The following is a 15,649-nucleotide window of genomic DNA, read 5'->3' on the forward strand; positions in this document are numbered from 1 at the left end:
CAGAGGTGAGCAGTACTTATTTGTAGGAAGTCAGGTCCAGGTACCCAGGTGTAGGTAGCACTGGCTCCCAGTCTCATACTTAATATACGATATTTAAAACATCCCAGAGAGGTAAAATACATATACAGTACACTCATTATTTACCTTAAAATATGTGTAGTCTTAATATAGGAAGAGAGGTGAGTAGTATTTATTTGTAGAAAGTCAGTGTAGGTAGCCGGTAGGTGTAGCCCGCCTGGGCTACACCTACCGGCTACCTACACTGTGGCCCAGAGCCATATTATTAACATCGATATGTCTTGTTCACTGAATTTAATCATTTCTAACAACTACCTTTAGATGCCATCATAAACGAAGGTAGAAGTAATGAATAATTCATGCCGAAAATTGTAAACAAAAGTGGAGTGGGGGAGTGGCTGGGCCAAACGCAGATTCATAAACGTTTTCTCTGATGGCTGAGCAGAGAAAACGTAATGTTGTCCCTCCACCCAGCTACCACACAGCTCCACAAGTATTATTATCAGAGCACACATAAAATATGCAATAAATGCCAGACAACAAATTTACACTAACTTATATTAAGTTAGCAATATAAATAGGCATTAAAAACACAATAAAAGGTATGATACACACAGAGTACACTTATTACTTACCTTAAAATATTAATATTAATATGTGAGAGATGAGTGGCAGGGTGTTTATTGAATAAAATCATAATGGCACACCATCATCCTCTAACTTGGCACTTAAAGCAAGAGGCTTACGACTTCTCTTTTTATTACAGCTAACCTTAGACGCCATCGTCAATGAGCGCCAACTGGTTAACGAAAGAGTAAACGAGAGACAGAACGAGATACAGAATTGAGACAATGTAAGAACACAAACTGAACAGGTAGTGGACGATCACTTGGTCAGGCGAAATAAATGCGTATTAATATGTGTCTACTTTTAGTTCATTCACGTCCATTTGTAAGAGTTTGTAAAACATTTACCTCAATATTTTTTTATTATATTTTTTTATTATAATAATAATTACCTCACAATACAAATGCTCTTACATTGTGTACAAGTTGTACAAGTTAGTTCAGAATAAACAAACAGCAACACACCATTTTTAGAGTGAATGAAGATAATAATAATAATAACAATAATAATAATAATATTTTATTATTATTATTATTATTATTATTATTATTATTATTATTATTATTATTATTATTAATAATAATAATAATAATAATAATAATAATAATAATAATAATAATAATAATAATAATAATAATAATAATAATAATAATAATAATAATAATAATAATAATAATAAAAAGCACTAAACCCACAAGGGTTTAGAATATTTTTCTACAGTTACCCCCCAGTGTTTGACTAGAGAAAAGGTAATTCTTCCGACACTACCTACACAGCTGCTTTGTAAACAAATCTCATATTTACATCAATTTTTATTCTGTGAGTGTATGTAACATGTTTATCTGCTTTGTAATGGGTTTCATATATAATTTTGAGGAAAATATCATAGATGGATTAATGAAAATGCCTTTATTGATGTAAAATAAAACAGTGTGCCCAAGAGTGATTATTATCACGTAGTATTGGCGTCATGAGCAGAGAGAGTCTTAGCGATTTTAATGTGTACCTACACACCAGCACAGTGTGTAAGTATATTTAGGTACAGGTACACATAAGTATAATTATCAGAGTACATATAAAATATGCAGTAACTTTAAAACACTTGAAATTTTGGAAAATTTCCTGACAATAGATGTGATCACGGAAAATGTAAACAAGCCGGGTGAGGGGCACGGTATTTGAAACCGCTTGCCTTGCCGTATAGCAAATTTTGGACATAATTTGACATCGCTGTATTAGCAGAACGCTGTAAGGCGAAACGCCGTAAAGCGGGGCCTTACTGTACATAGACAACACTAAATTCATTATATTAGACCTTAGTGCAATTACAAGAGTGAGTCTGGTGCCACTTGTAATTTGTTTTTGTTTTTTATAGTATTAGTTTATACCTAGTTGTACTTTAGCTCATTCTAGCACAACACATTGACAATATCAATTTCATTATGTTTATTAGTGGCTATACTCTATATGACCAAAGTGCTTTAGCGGTATACTTATCCAAACCTCCCACCACTACAGAAATCAGTATTAGAACTCACCACATAATACAGGATATAAACAACCACTATTTAAACCTAAAAGATGAATGATCACATTGACCTTGATCTAAACCTCCATAATCTAACACACAATCCAAACTTATTGGAAAGTAAATGCCTTTATTACACAGCATCACAAGCCAGCATTATCCTGAACACTGCTCAAAGTCTATCAGTTCTTAACTACAACATCAGGTCCTTAAGCAAACACTATGATGACCTCCTGGCACTCCTTGAGTCACTAAAGACACCCTTCTCCTGCATTATTCTTACTGAGACCTGGCTTAAGCAGGACACAATAGATATCTACCCACTACCAGGATACACAGCAATCCACAACTGCAGACCATACCAAGTTGGGGGTGGTACTGCAATCTATTACTCTAAACAACTATCTTGTATTAGCACTAATTGCTTTAGTCATGAATATGAGGAATACATTTTTGCTCATTTTACTGTAAAAAACCTCAAGACACCTATAACAATCGGTGCCATATACCAGATACCCCACACAAACATCCCAAATTTCAGTGAGAATCTAAAGTCACTAATACAAACAGACAAGTGAACATGCACCACCTTCTCTTAGCTGGAGACTTCAATATCAACCTTGGCCTACCAGATGATCAGACTGTAACTGATTTCATCAACAATATGAACAACACACTTCTCATACCAACAATAACTAAACCAACCAGGCTGACTGAGACAAGTACAACCATAATAGACCACATATGGACCAATATACTAGCCCCCTTTAAATCAGGGATAATCACAGACAGCACTACTGACCACTACCCAACCTTCCTCTTAACAAACATTAGTAAGCCACCACTCGAATACAACAAAGTTTCATTTAGACTCCATGATGAGGCCACAATAAGGAATTTCACAGCAGACCTAGAGACTGTTGACTGGCCTACAGAATTCTCCAATACCAATGGTATTGACGGTTGGACAGACATTTTTCTTAACAAAATACTTAGACTATACAACAAACATTGTCCTATAAAAACAAAACAGATCATGAATAAACGGCTTAGTTGCCCATGGCTAACCAGCATCATTCTGAAATCCATTGATAAGAAACACCAATATGAAAAGCAATATAGACAGGGCTTAATACACAAAGATATTCTTAAACAATATTCAACATTTCTCACCAAAGTAATAAAGAAAGCCAAACAACTGTGCTACTTCAGCAGATTCACTGACACAAGAGGAGATATAAAAAAGACCTGGAAAACACTTTCCCAGATTCTGGGCACCCACAAACTGAAAAAAACAAGAATATTGTTCTAACTAAACCTCATGAAACACCACTGCATCCCACTGATACAGCTAACAAGATAAACGACTTCTCAAACATAAGATCTAATCTCGCCAGTAAAATCCCATGTACCAATGCCCGTGCCGGGGACTGCCTAGATGGGAATTTCCCAAATTCCTTCTATCTTTTACCAGCTGAGCCCACGGAAGTCACCGCGATCATAAAGTCACTTAAAAATAGCTCAGGGAATCTGTCTCACGTCCCACCATTATTGTACAAGCGAGCAGCCCATGTCCTTTTGCATGCTATTACATTACTTTTTAACAAGTCACTAGAAACTAGCACTTTCCCGACACTACTCAAGACAGCAAGGGTTACACCAATACATAAAGGTGGTGACCCTACAGACGTAAACAACTATAGGCCAATATCAAACTTACCATTGCTATCCAAAATCTTTGAGAAACTCGTGCACAGGAGACTATATTCATTTATAACGTCACAAAACATACTCAACCCCTGCCAGTTTGGATTCAGGAATAATAAAAGCACTAATGATGCAATTATAAAAATGCTAGACCTGCTTTACACAGCATTAGAAAATAAGGAATATCCGCTAGGAATTTTTATTGACCTAAGAAAAGCTTTTGACACAGTAGACCACGGCATCCTACTCCACAAACTTGACCACTATGGTATAAGAGGCCATGCGCTTGCATATTTTAAATCCTACCTTTTTAATAGCTATCATTATGTCACCATTAAAGACACAGCCTCATCAATACGGCCACTTGATACTGGAGTTCCACAGGGAAGTGTCCTTGGACCCCTGCTCTTCTTCATTTACATCATTGGTCTTCCAAACATATCCCAACACCTGAAACCCATTCTCTTTGCTAACGACACGACTTATGTCATCTCCCACCCTAATCTTGCCACCCTCAATACCATTGTTAACGAGGAGCTGCTCAAAATATCGACTTGGATGACAGCCAATAAACTTACACTTAACACTGGCAAAACCTACTATATTATGTTTGGTAGCAGAGCAGGTGTTGCGCAACTTAACATTAAGATCGACAACACTCTAATTGCCAGACATAATGAGGGAAAATTCCTTGGCCAATACCTCGACAACAACCTAAATTTCAGCACCCATATCCAACACATAACAAAAAAAGTATCCAAAACGGTGGGGATCCTCTCCAAGATATGATACTACGTGCCGCAAACTGCACTTCTCACACTATACCATTCACTTATATATCCATACCTCACCTATGCTATCTGTGCTTGGGGTTCAACTGCAGCAACACACCTAAAGCCAACAATAACCCAACAAAAAGCCGCAGTAAGAATAATCACTAAATCCCATCCCTGGCAACACACCCCCCCACTCTTCATAGATCTAAACTTACTCCCTGTTCAGAACATCCACACTTACTACTGTGCAATATATATCTACAGGACCTTAAATTCCAATATTAACCTTGACCTAAAATGCTTTCTTGATAGTTGTGACAGGATCCACAGGCATAACACCAGACACAAACATCTCTATGACATTCCCCGTGTTCGATTAAACCTTTACAAAAATTCAATGTATTTCAAAGGACCTAAAATCTGGAACACCCTACCTGAAAACTCTAGAACTGCAGACACATTCATCACTTTCAAAACTACAGTTAGAAAGCATCTTATCTCCCTGATCCACCCCGACAACTAACTACATGATAACCACCTGGTGGTTCTCAGTTACACTCACTCACTGACTATAAACCCAGAAATACTGATCTTAATCTTAAAATAATAAATCCTAACTAGTCATAAGTTTGCCTATGATACTCCAATATAGACACTTTGTATTGTGCCAAAACAAAAGCATTCACATTGCTAAACTCAAAATTATGATGTAGTCACTTAGCCTTATTACTATAATCTGTAAGGATTTAATGTTAAGAATTAATCTAAGTCTGCTCGAAATGCCTAGCCATGCTAGGTGTCCTAGTGGCCCCCTCTCTAATTAGTATTTTATAACATGTAAACCACACAATACCCAAAACCTGTAAACCCCACATTGTAACCCTTTTAGAGAATAAACTTGAATTGAATTGAATTGAAAATAAGCCAAGTAGCAGCGCTTCAATAAAGGAGTAATGTTGCTCCGGGAATCTGAAGGAGTGAATTGTCCGCAGACATAACAAAATATGTCTGGTGAATTTATGCAGCCTCTAGACATATTAATAATCAGAAAATAAAGGAAAATATATTAGATTTAACATATAAGTTAATGTAAGGTAAGCATTTTAATTGGTAATATACCACTTTCTCATTTACTTATGTTATACAAAAAGAGAAAAGTAACGTTTCCGTATAACTTAACAACCTGATGTGATGGAAATGAATAAAAAAACACAATGAATCACCATTTTACACACACACACACACACACACACACACACACACACACACACACACACACACACACACACACACACACACACACAGAGGTATGATAAAGTTCACGGTTCAGAGAGAGTGACCTAGTAGCGACCAGTGAAGAGGCGGGGCCAGGAGCTTGGACTCGACCCCTGCAAACACACACACACACACACACACACACAGGTATGATAAAGTTCACGGTTCAGAGAGAGTGACCTAGTAGCGACCAGTGATACTCGATGCATATATATACACACACACACACACACACACGCAAATATATATATATATATATATATATATATATATATATATATATATATATATATATATATATAAGTAGTCGATAATTTCCACTGAGCGCACCCTTCCGGAAAAGGCCTTCTACAGAGGCATCCCTTCCGGTTTAGGCCTTCCACTGGGCGGTGTATCCGGTTTAGGCCTTCCACTGAGCGCACCCTTCCGGTCTAGGACCAGCAGCTGGAGGGTCACCTTTTCACACCTAGGTGTTACTTCCGGTTTGACCTTGACCTCGCCCTCGAGACTACCTCACCCTTGACCCCCCAACCAATACCCCCACCCCCACGACCCCCCGCCCCCGCGCCTCGCGACCCCGCCGTCGCGCCGCGCGCCCGCGCGCCCGCCCCGCGCGCCCGCCCGCGCGCCCGCCCGCGCGCCCCGCCGCGCCCGCGCGCCCGCGCCCCGCACGCCTTCTGCTGCGCCTTCTGCAGCGTCGTCCGGATCGCCCCCGCGCCTCGAATTTTTTTTCTTATGATCTCCTTGGATCCAGGTTTTTGGATTCCCCCCCTATGGGGTTTTCGAATTTCATTTTCTCTCTCCATCTCCTCGGATCAAATTTTTGAGATTCCCCCTCTCACTTTCACCCCCATCCTCAAAATTTCCCGAAATCAAAGTCTCCATCTCCTCGGATCAAGTTTTTGGATTTCCCCCTATGGGGGTTTCGAAAGTCTCCATCTCCTTGGATCAAGGGTTTTGAATTTCTCCAATTCCTTGGATCAAATTTTTGAGGTTCCCCCTCTCACTTTCACCCCCACCCCAAAATTTCTCGATATTACCAAGTTTTTGGATTCCACCCTATGGGGGTTTCGAAAGTCTCCATCTCCTCGGATCAAGTTTTTCGAAATTCTCCAATTCCTCGGATCAAGTTTTTGGGTACCCCTCCTTTCACCCCCCATCCCCAAATTTTCTCGATAATACAAGTTTTGGATACTCCCCCCTATGGGGTTCTCAATATCAAAGTCTCCACTTCCTCGGATCCCCCTCCCACTTTCACCCCCCCAACCCCAAAAAATTTCTCGACAATACATGACTCCATCTCCTCGGATCAAGTTTTTTTCCCCCCTATGGGGTTTTCGAAATTCTCCATCTCCTTGGATCAAGTTTTTCGAAATTCTCCATGGGGTTTTCGAAATTCTCCATCTCCTCGGATCAAGTTTTTTTGGATCCCCCCTATGGGGTTTTCGAAATTCTCCATCTCCTTGGATCAAGTTTTTCTCGAAATCAAAGTCTCCATCTCCTTGGATCAAATTTTTGGATTACCCCTCTCACTTTCACTCCCACCCCAAAATTTCTCGATAATACCAAGACTTCATCTCCTTGGATCAAGGTTTTTTGGATTCCCCCCTCTGGGGGTAAGCATTCAAATGAACTCCTCCTATGGGGCATGCATACTACAGGTCTAAACATCTTCCCCTTATTATTTTAAAATGAACTAAAAGTTTCCGCTCAAATGAACTAAAAGTTTCCTCTCATTAAGTTAAATGAACTAAAAAAGCGTTTACTCGGCGGTCAGTGACGTCAGTATTCCACTCATTAAGTTAAATGAACTAAAAAGGACCACGCGCGCACAGGTTGAATCTTGTCTACCCTTTTACCCACCCTCCCAAACCCTCACACTCCAACCAACACCTCACAATTTTCACTCATAACCCCCAATTTTTCTCGTTTTAACCCTTTTAGTTCATTAAAGTTAATAAGGGGACACATGCATCAGAAAGTCACCACATCCACTTTCGTTAAATTCACTACTCACAATTTTACATATTACGAAGTTAAATACGCACTTTTACTTTGAACATCTTCAAAACACACTCATAAATCATTTGAATACTCACAAAAAATACCTTTATACATTTCCAAACAACACTGAATTACTCCAAAAACATCATTCGAACACCCCCAAATCACCTCTGAATACTCCCAGAACACCTTCATAAGTACTCTTGCACATCATTTGAACACCTTCATAAGTACTCTCATAATCATTTGTACACCTTCAAAACACCTTTGAATACTCACATAAACACCCTTGAACACCTTCAAAACACCTTTGAATAACCTCAAAACACCTTCGAACACCTTCAAAACACCCTTGAACACCTTCAAAACACCCTTGAACACCTTCAAAAACAACATTTGAACACACTCAAAACACCTTTGAACACCTTTGAACATTTCCAAACATCACTGAAACACTTCCAAAAACACCATTTGAGTACTCCCAAATACACCACTGAATACTAAAACACCACTGAATACACTCAAAACACCACCAAAATCACCATGAAACACTTCCAAAAAACACAATTTGAGTACTCCCAATTACACCACTGAATACTACTAAAACACCGCTGAATTCAATCAAAACACCCTTCAACACCTTCAAAACACCTTTGAACACCTTTGAACATTTCCAAAACACTATTTGAGTACTCCCAATTACACCACTGATTACTACTAAAACACCGCTGAATTCAATCAAAACACCCTTCAACACCTTCAAATAAACTAATTTCATCACAACCCACTTATATCATCTTTTTTCGGTATCTCTAATTCGACTACATTACCCACATCCCTCATCAATTACCAATTTATTCACATTTTTTTCCCCTTCTTTTTACTACTAAAATTCTAATAAAATCCTCTCCATACCCACCTCCTTGTATCCACATAAATTAATATTATACTCGCATCAACTACCCAACTATTGCGATATGTTTTCAACACCCCCTCCATTCTTTTCCAATATATCATAACTTTTCAATTCTATAATTTCTTTTTAAAATATTCACACATTACCTTTATATTCAGTAAAATCTCTCCATATTTCTAATTACAACCCTCCCCATACCCCTCTCCATCTCACCCGCATTTCTTCACATCAACTCACCCATCTCCCAACACACCTCTTCTGAACACACACACACACACAAAAAAATCACATTTCACATCCACAAATGCATCTCAAATCCACTAAAATCACTGTAACCAAGATATTCACACACACCTTACCTAACCTAACCTTACCTAACCTAACCTACCCTAACCTAACTTAACCTAACATAACCTAACCTAACCTTACCTAGCCTAACCTAACCTTACCTAACCTAACCTTACCTAACCTAACCTTACCTAACCTACCCTAACCTAACTTAACCTAACATAACCTAACCTAACCTTACCTAGCCTAACCTAACCTTACCTAACCTAACCTTACCTAACCTACCCTAACCTAACCTTACCTAACCTAACCTAACTTATCCTAACCTAACACAACCTAACCTTACCTAACATAACCTAACTTAACCTAACCGAACCTAACCTAACCTTACCTAACTTATCCTAACCTAACCTACCCTAACCTAACCTACCCTAACCTAACCCACCCCAACCTAACCTACCCTAACCTAACCTAGCCTAACCTAACCTAACTTAACCTAACCTAACCTAACCTAACCGAACCTGCCCTAACCTAACCTAACCTAACCTAACCTTACCGAACCTACCCTAACCTAACTTAACCTAACCTAACCTTACCTAACCTTACCTAACCATTACCTAACCTAACCTAACATACCTTACCTAACATAATCTAACCTATCCATTACCTAACCTAACCTAACCTAACCTTACCTAACCTAACCTAACTTATCCTAACCTAACACAACCTAACCTTACCTAACATAACCTAACTTAACCTAACCGAACCTAACCTAACCTTACCTAACTTATCCTAACCTAACCTACCCTAACCTAACCTACCCTAACCTAACCTACCCTAACCTAACCTACCCTAACCTAACCTAGCCTAACCTAACCTAACTTAACCTAACCTAACCTAACCTAACCGAACCTGCCCTAACCTAACCTAACCTACACTGAAACACTTCCAAAAACACCATTTGAGTACTCCCAAATACACCACTGAATACTAAAACACCACTGAATACACTCAAAACACCCTTCAACACCTTCAAAACACCTTTGAACACCTTCAAAACACCTTTGAACACATTCAAAACACTCTCATAATCATTTGAACACACTCAAAACACCTTTGAATAACCTCAAAACACCTTCGAACACCTTCAAAACACCCTTGAACACCCTTGATCACCTTCAAAAAACAACATTTGAACACACTCAAAACACCTTTGAACACCTTTGAACATTTCCAAACAACACTGAAACACTTCCAAAAACACCATTTGAGTACTCCCAAATACACCACTGAATACTAAAACACCACTGAATACACTCAAAACACCACCAAAATCACCATAAACTAAGATCAACACCCACACCCCACAACACCCACAACCCTCAACACCCACAATTTTTTCTCGTTTTATCTAATTTCATCAGAAAGTCACAACACCCACACCCCCCATTTTTTTCTCGTTTTAACCCTTTTAGTTCATTAAAGTTAATAAGGGGCCACACTACATCAGAAAAAGTCACAAAAACAACCCACTTATAACGTCTTTTCGGTATCTCTAGTTCGACAACAACACCCACATCCCACATCACCCACATCCCACATCCCCCACACACACACACACACACAGACACACACACACACTTCCCTAACCTAGCCTAACCTAACCTAACTTATCCTAACATAACCTAACCTAACCTAACCTAACCTAACCTAACCTAACTTATCCTAACCTAGCCTAACCTAACCTAACCTTACCTAAATTATCCTAACCTAACCTAACCTAGCCTAACCTAACCTAACCTAACTTAACCTAACCTAACCTAACCTAACCGAACCTACCCTAACCTAACCTTACCTAACCTAACCTAGCCTAACCTAACCTAACCTAACTTAACCTAACCCAACCTAACCTAACCTAACCTAGCCTAACCTAACTTAACCTAACCTAACCTAACCTACCCTAACCTAACCTAACCTAACCTATCTTAACCTTACCTAACCTAACCTAGCCGAACCTATCCTAACCTAACCTAAAATATATTGGAACACTTCCAAAATACATTAGAGTACTCCAGAATTACTTTGAACGACTCCATTTTTGGATATTTCCAAATTAGTTTTGAAAACTTTATCGTAAAATCGAACATTATTTTCTTGTCGGTAAAACACACTCAATGGTAGAAATATTTACTCGATTTCCGAATAGAAGCACTGTCCTCGCTCTGAGAGACTCATTGTGGGTCACCCCAACACATGGTGTAATGCGCTTCACACCCAAGGTAGAACATAACACCTGCGTCAACTCAGGACAGACAGGCGCCATGTAATGCGGGTAACATCCAAGGTAGAAAATCATCTCTTTCCAGACCAACTGTCTATCCTAACCTAACCTAACCTAACCTAATTCCTAACCTAACCTAACCTCACCTAACCGAACCTAACCTAACTCCATCAATCACCTCTATCCTAACCTAACCTAACCTAACCTAACCCAACCTAACTCCATCAAACACCTCTATCCTAACCTAACCTAACCTATCCTTACCTAACCTAACTCCATCAAACACCTCGAATACTACCTAACTTAACCTAACCTAACCTTACCTAACCTACCGAACCTAACCTAACCTAACCTAACCCATCCTAACCTGTCCCAACCTAACCTAACCTAACCTATCCTAACCTAACCTAACCTAACCTAACCTAACTTATCCTAAGCTAACCTAACCTAACTTATCCTAACCTGTCCCAACCTAACCTAACCTAACCTATCCTAACCTAACCTAACCTAACCTAACCTAACTTATCCTAAGCTAACCTAACCTAACTTATCCTAACCTAACCTATCCTAACCTAACCTAAACACTGACTAACTTTGAACCAACTCTGAACACCACTGATCTTCTTCAAAAAATGCTCTGCACATCATTTGAACACCTTCAAAAAAACACCATCAAACACCTCCGAATACTCCCAAAAAAAACACTACTGATTACTACCAAATCACCACTGAATACTACCAATCACCGTCAAAATCACCAGAAACTAAGTTTAACATCACCATCTAACATCCTTTTTATAGAAATCCCCTCAAATCACTATAACCAAGAACTCCCTCCCCATTTGGCGCATGAAAAAAAAAGCATGAACACAAACCTAATACGCAAACACTTAGTACATGATCACCATCAACTGAAAACATATCTTGTACACACACACATAATATAAGACAATCACCAACTACAATCACCCATGTTCACTTACCTCAAAATCACTAATATCACAGAAAACAATCATTTTTATAAACATTTCACACACACACAAAAAAAAAAAAAAAAAAATCATATCTGACAATATCTAAGCGCACTCACCTCACTACCACCAACACACGATGTCTCACCTCACAGGACCGACGAGCACACCTCCAGTGACGTCACACTCCCATTGTGTTACTTGGTGGTTGGTAACATCACACCTAACCCCCCTTGTTTCAACCTGTTGTACCCTACATTATCTAAGAACACTATATCCAAGACGATTACCAGATTTTATGATCCCCAACACCAAGATCACAGAAAACACACATTTTTATAATTATTCACACAAAAATCACGATCACCAATTCCATATCATGTTTACCGTCATCTATCAACACTAATCACCAAGATCACCAAAAAAAAAAATCTAAGATCATGCATCTCAAAACTACTATGATCACTGAAAACACTTATTTTTTAAACATTCGCACAAAAATAAGACATACACAAAAATACCACAACACTTCCACCAACATCTATAACATAACATGAGCACTATAACATATCACTATCACAAAAAATAATACACAAACACCCACATATTATACATTTCAATTGCAAATTTAAGACATGAGACATACACACCAAATCTAAGACATTCACCTCCAACTAAGACATACACATCACCCCTAAAACTTCCTTCCTTATTCATTCCGTATATCTCCTAGAGCTGTTTTAACCCCGACGGATCCATCACGACGTAGGAGCCAGAGTGTAGTAGGTGGTGTTGGAGTGGTGATGGTTCCTCTGGCTCCTACGTCGTGGTGGATCCGTCGGGGTTAAAACAGCTCTAGGAGATATACGGAATGAATAAGGAAGGAAGTTTTAGGGGTGATGTGTATGTCTTAGTTGGAGGTGAATGTCTTAGATTTGGTGTGTATGTCTCATGTCTTAAATTTGCAATTGAAATGTATAATATGTGGGTGTTTGTGTATTATTTTTTGTGATAGTGATATGTTATAGTGCTCATGTTATGTTATAGATGTTGGTGGAAGTGTTGTGGTATTTTTGTGTATGTCTTATTTTTGTGCGAATGTTTAAAAAATAAGTGTTTTCAGTGATCATAGTAGTTTTGAGATGCATGATCTTAGATTTTTTTTTTTGGTGATCTTGGTGATTAGTGTTGATAGATGACGGTAAACATGATATGGAATTGGTGATCGTGATTTTTGTGTGAATAATTATAAAAATGTGTGTTTTCTGTGATCTTGGTGTTGGGGATCATAAAATCTGGTAATCGTCTTGGATATAGTGTTCTTAGATAATGTAGGGTACAACAGGTTGAAACAAGGGGGGTTAGGTGTGATGTTACCAACCACCAAGTAACACAATGGGAGTGTGACGTCACTGGAGGTGTGCTCGTCGGTCCTGTGAGGTGAGACATCGTGTGTTGGTGGTAGTGAGGTGAGTGCGCTTAGATATTGTCAGATATGATTTTTTTTTTTTTTTTTTGTGTGTGTGTGAAATGTTTATAAAAATGATTGTTTTCTGTGATATTAGTGATTTTGAGGTAAGTGAACATGGGTGATTGTAGTTGGTGATTGTCTTATATTATGTGTGTGTGTACAAGATATGTTTTCAGTTGATGGTGATCATGTACTAAGTGTTTGCGTATTAGGTTTGTGTTCATGCTTTTTTTTTCATGCGCCAAATGGGGAGGGAGTTCTTGGTTATAGTGATTTGAGGGGATTTCTATAAAAAGGATGTTAGATGGTGATGTTAAACTTAGTTTCTGGTGATTTTGACGGTGATTGGTAGTATTCAGTGGTGATTTGGTAGTAATCAGTAGTGTTTTTTTTGGGAGTATTCGGAGGTGTTTGATGGTGTTTTTTTGAAGGTGTTCAAATGATGTGCAGAGCATTTTTTGAAGAAGATCAGTGGTGTTCAGAGTTGGTTCAAAGTTAGTCAGTGTTTAGGTTAGGTTAGGATAGGTTAGGTTAGGATAAGTTAGGTTAGGTTAGCTTAGGATAAGTTAGGTTAGGTTAGGTTAGGTTAGGTTAGGATAGGTTAGGTTAGGTTAGGTTGGGACAGGTTAGGATAAGTTAGGTTAGGTTAGCTTAGGATAAGTTAGGTTAGGTTAGGTTAGGTTAGGTTAGGATAGGTTAGGTTAGGTTAGGTTGGGACAGGTTAGGATGGGTTAGGTTAGGTTAGGTTAGGTTCGGTAGGTTAGGTAAGGTTAGGTTAGGTTAAGTTAGGTAGTATTCGAGGTGTTTGATGGAGTTAGGTTAGGTAAGGATAGGTTAGGTTAGGTTAGGATAGAGGTGTTTGATGGAGTTAGGTTGGGTTAGGTTAGGTTAGGTTAGGTTAGGATAGAGGTGATTGATGGAGTTAGGTTAGGTTCGGTTAGGTGAGGTTAGGTTAGGTTAGGAATTAGGTTAGGTTAGGTTAGGTTAGGATAGACAGTTGGTCTGGAAAGAGATGATTTTCTACCTTGGATGTTACCCGCATTACATGGCGCCTGTCTGTCCTGAGTTGACGCAGGTGTTATGTTCTACCTTGGGTGTGAAGCGCATTACACCATGTGTTGGGGTGACCCACAATGAGTCTCTCAGAGCGAGGACAGTGCTTCTATTCGGAAATCGAGTAAATATTTCTACCATTGAGTGTGTTTTACCGACAAGAAAATAATGTTCGATTTTACGATAAAGTTTTCAAAACTAATTTGGAAATATCCAAAAATGGAGTCGTTCAAAGTAATTCTGGAGTACTCTAATGTATTTTGGAAGTGTTCCAATATATTTTAGGTTAGGTTAGGATAGGTTCGGCTAGGTTAGGTTAGGTAAGGTTAAGATAGGTTAGGTTAGGTTAGGTTAGGGTAGGTTAGGTTAGGTTAGGTTAAGTTAGGTTAGGCTAGGTTAGGTTAGGTTAGGTTGGGTTAGGTTAAGTTAGGTTAGGTTAGGTTAGGCTAGGTTAGGTTAGGTAAGGTTAGGTTAGGGTAGGTTCGGTTAGGTTAGGTTAGGTTAGGTTAAGTTAGGTTAGGTTAGGTTAGGCTAGGTTAGGTTAGGTTAGGATAATTTAGGTAAGGTTAGGTTAGGTTAGGCTAGGTTAGGATAAGTTAGGTTAGGTTAGGTTAGGTTAGGTTAGGTTAGGTTATGTTAGGATAAGTTAGGTTAGGTTAGGCTAGGTTAGGGAAGTGTGTGTGTGTGTCTGTGTGTGTGTGTGTGTGTGGGGGATGTGGGATGTGGGTGATGTG

The 15,649-nt window shown here is 38.9% G+C and overlaps 1 protein-coding gene across 3 annotated transcripts in view; it reads left to right on the top strand.

Moving 5' to 3' along the window:
- The window catches only part of LOC128698847 (uncharacterized), a 69,546-nt gene that overhangs the window by 14,039 nt on the left and 39,858 nt on the right, over nucleotides 1-15,649 (top strand). The window contains exon 2 of one of the 3 annotated variants that reach the window (XM_070087258.1): nucleotides 785-871. The exons of the other annotated variants lie outside the window; for them this stretch is intronic. The gene's annotated coding sequence lies outside the window, so the exon portion shown is untranslated. The remainder of the gene's footprint in view (nucleotides 1-784; nucleotides 872-15,649) is intronic. 3 annotated transcript variants of the gene reach the window in all.

The sequence above is a fragment of the Cherax quadricarinatus genome, chromosome 2, assembly GCF_038502225.1.
Source record: "Cherax quadricarinatus isolate ZL_2023a chromosome 2, ASM3850222v1, whole genome shotgun sequence".
In the NCBI taxonomy this organism is placed as follows: Eukaryota; Metazoa; Arthropoda; class Malacostraca; order Decapoda; family Parastacidae; genus Cherax; species Cherax quadricarinatus.